The following is a 4,103-nucleotide window of genomic DNA, read 5'->3' on the forward strand; positions in this document are numbered from 1 at the left end:
AAATAAAAAGAAAAAGGCCAAAAAAAAAAAAGGGAAAATGGTTTCTTGAAAACATAAGTAGTATGAGATATGCTTCTAATTAGTAGATCAAGATCTGTTACTTCTGGTAAGTTGGAGAATGTATGGTGCATAGTGGGTATTCACTTGCCAAATAATGGGTATGCATGAATCGTTTCCAATTCTAAACAATTCTCATTTTAAATGTTACTGGGCCAATAACCTGGTCAGAAAAAAATTTGGGCCAACCCAGTGTGGGCCGAACATAGAAAGAGAAGAGTTCCGACCCAAATAGTGAGGGTGTTAGTAAGGCTCATCATCGTATTGTTTACAGGGTTTTTTCGATAACTAACCACTTTACAATTGCATTTTAGAAAAATAGCAAATTTTTTTATTTTTTTAAAAACTAACCAATATTTTACCCGTTTGAACTAAAGTACCCTTATCTACAAAAGCTTTCTTTTCTTCTAAACAGCTGTTCGTTCGTGGGGGTGGGGTTTATACAAAACTGTTCGTGGGGTTTCTCTAAACTCTTTGCATCTCATCGCCTCTCACTCTCATTTTTTTGTATTTTCTCAGATCTCAAACTAAAATCAGGTAAAAATTTTATCTTTTTTCTTATTAGATGAAAGTAAGGAAATATGTATTTTTTTTGTTTTTTCTCTTTCTATTTTTTCTTGTAAGTTTTATTAGTTTATGGTTTTTTAAGCTTTTTATTTGATATGGGTATGCAAGAAATTGATTTATGAGATGTTCTATGTGATTTTAAAGATACTTTAGGTGGCATATGGTTTGAAAATGGGAGAAATTTTGTGTAAAACTGAAAAATCACGAAAAACAGTAAAAACGGAGGAAATTTGGCGAAAAAGATGAATTTCCGCCAATTTTCCGCCAATTTTCCGCCAGTTTTCCGCCAGTTTTCCGCCATTTTTCCTCCAGTTTTCCATCAGTTTTCCGCCAATTTTCCGCCAATTTTCCGCCAGTTTTCCGCCAGTAGGAAAAAGCTATATTTGGCCCGAAAAAAAAAAACAGAATCAACTTTTTTAATACAGTTAATATGTTTGTTTAATATTATTCAAAATTTTATATATTTATTGATTTAGTTTAACGTTATTCATTTAATTTTGTAGTCAAATGGAAGATGATGACATTGTAATTGCGGTTTTATACAATGGAACATTGGTACAAAATGATAGTGGTGATTGGGAATATCGAAATGGTAAAAATGTAATGGTTTCCATCGGCAAGAGATGCACAAAATCAGAGTTAGAGGACTGTGGCATATTTACACTCAAGACCATCGAATTCTTACATGCTAGATTACCATTGACATTCACACAAGATAACATGGAGTTCTTTAGGAAGAAGTATGCATATGAGGTTTACAACAAAGAACTTAGCATATGAGCTGCGTGGTGATGCTTTTTTCTTTCCTTTTTTCATGTTTATAGATGCATATTATTTATTATATTTGACTTTTAATTGTAAATATAATGGTGGCTTATAATGTTCATTTAACAAAGATAACAATGTGGTATTGATGTAATGATAAGTAATTGACCTTATAGGAAATGTGCCATGTTTATTTATTAGAATTCCGTTATGCACAAACGCCTTAAGAGCTCAATTGCAAATTTTAAAAAATTTTCCGCTTGTCGAAAATATTTCCTATAGGCCGAAAAATTTTCCTACTGGAGGAAAAATGGAGGAAAAACGTTCCTCCAGTCGGAAATCCCATATGAAGAAAAATTGAAGCCTCTTGATAAATTTCCGCCAGGTGGAAAAATTTTCCTCCAAGCGGAAATAGTTTTCCTCCTGTTGGAAAACATTTCCTCCAAGCGGAAATTGTTGAATAATTTTTACTCCTATTAGAAACTAATTTCCTCCACTTGGAAAATCAATTTCTAATAGATTATATAAGTTAATAGTAGGATAAAAAAAATTGGGAGTGGAGACAAATATTATATAAGATGAAGATGGAATTAACAAAAAATGTAGTGACATTTAAAATCAATAACCATTTTAAATAAAAATAAAATTGATATATGTTTGTTTTTATTTTCAAAATCATTTGGACATTTCATAAAATGATATGTAAACTAAAGATTGAAAATCAATTCCAGAAAGCATCTTTTCATTTAGGATTAAATTCAAAAAAAAAAAAAGATATGAAATAATTATCAAAACATATTAAACCATAACACTAAATTAAAACTTTCTAATTCGAAGCATAAGACAATGGATTCGTACATCTCTGCCTATAATGTCCAACACCACCGCATCGGCTACATCTACGTCCAATAACATCTTCACCTTCGGATGGTATGCGTTGCATCCTTGGTCTACCGGCTCGCCTACGTGTCCATCTTGGTGGAAGAACAATGCGACTTGCCACGTCATCCGGGACATGCCACTGTTTTTCATCTAACAAAGGATAAATGGACTCAGCATAAGCTGCACGATATGCATCCGCGGTGTAGTAATGAGAACACATGCCATAAGGAGCAATTTTTCGGTCTCTGCAAGCGGCAATACAATGATCACAAGGATATTGATCAAGATCGAAGACTTTGCATGAGCATGTTTTTGATTGGAGATTAACTGTACCCCTCAAACTCCCACCTTCCACAAGAAATTCATGCATATTAATGGCTTTCACACGTAGTCCGATGGACTCCAAATTTCGTAGTTTAAGTTGCTCTTCCATATGGTCAGTCACAGGCTTTGTCAATTTTGCACCTGCAGTACGTCGCTCATAAAACCACCTTTGCAGTAAATCCCGTATGTGCTCTATTAATGCTACTATTGGCATCTCTCTAGCATCTAGCAGAATGCCATTCAAGCTTTCTGCAATATTGGTGGTCATGATAGTGTACCTTCAACATGGACAAAGAGAACGTGCCCACCTTGTAGGGTCACATGATCGAATGTACTGGGCAGCCCTAATGTTTTTTGCCTCAATTTGCCCCATATAAAACTCAAAATCTTCAACCAAATATGCACTAGCTGCGAGCATGAAACATTGTATTATTGATTCATCTTTCGCATGTCCATTTGCTTTAATATTTCTGCTTATATGGTACGTGCACAACGCATGGTATGCATTGGGAAAAACTTTGCGTAATGCCCTTTCAATAGCGGGGTGTCTATCACTCACAAACACCAAATCTGGAAAATCTCCGATGGCATCCTTCAGGTTTTGGAAAAACCATGTATATGCTTGCTCGTTCTCTCCATCTCCAATGCCGAAAGCCAAAGGATATATTTGCTTATTGCCATCCATGCCCGATGCAATATACATGTACCCTTTGTATTTCCCTTTCAATATAGTTGCATCAACAGCCAATACGGATCTTATGTTCAATTTGATACCTAGCTATACAGGGAGTAGTTATATGGATAATTTCTTTGAAGATACCCAAATGACACATCAAATATATTTATAAATCTAAAGTAAGTCAACAGTGGGTTACGTATTATTTGGATATAAATTGTTCTCCTTCCTTGACATGAGGGGATGAAACCTACAATCATATTTTATAAAATATAAACCCGAAATTATTGACTGTAGATTACAAAGTAGAGCTGGGGCAGTTTATATACTTACATAGTTTCATTTGTCTGAATATATCAAATATTATTTATATAATCTAATTACAAAGACCTATTTAAAAAAATAATAATAGTAATTCTTAATAGGGTGTACTCTTAAATGGTTTAACAAAAATGAGTTGTAGAATTAAGATAAAAACAGTTAATGGTGTTACATGGTTTAATAGTTTAAAAATTTTTAAAAACTAGTTAAAATAGACGGTTATTTTTTATATTTATCATATCTATAACATATATCTCAAATGCATAAAACCAATTGGGTAAAATATACAAAATGTACAACCGAATTAATTTCATTTGACAAAGTCGTTCTAGTCACATTCTCTCAAAAATGATAGAGATATTAATTAGCTTGGTGTGCATGAGTTTTGGGGTCATAATTGATGCTATCCATCTACAGCTCCAGCAGTTTTAGTCCATTGAACCCTAATCTACTTGCCATGCCTAGGATCCAGCAAATTTTTTCCTCTCACAGTGTTCGGTGTTATTTTTGT

The 4,103-nt window shown here is 33.6% G+C and overlaps 1 long non-coding RNA gene across 1 annotated transcript; it reads left to right on the forward strand.

Moving 5' to 3' along the window:
- The first annotated feature begins 475 nt into the window (after positions 1-475).
- On the forward strand, positions 476-1,586 carry LOC132803487 (uncharacterized). The gene is made up of 2 exons (XR_009638769.1): positions 476-594; positions 1,128-1,586. It is a non-coding gene; the product is annotated as an uncharacterized LOC132803487 (long non-coding RNA).
- The last annotated feature ends 2,517 nt before the right edge of the window (positions 1,587-4,103 follow it).

Source organism: Ziziphus jujuba, chromosome 4 (assembly GCF_031755915.1).
Source record: "Ziziphus jujuba cultivar Dongzao chromosome 4, ASM3175591v1".
NCBI classification, from domain to species: Eukaryota; Viridiplantae; Streptophyta; class Magnoliopsida; order Rosales; family Rhamnaceae; genus Ziziphus; species Ziziphus jujuba.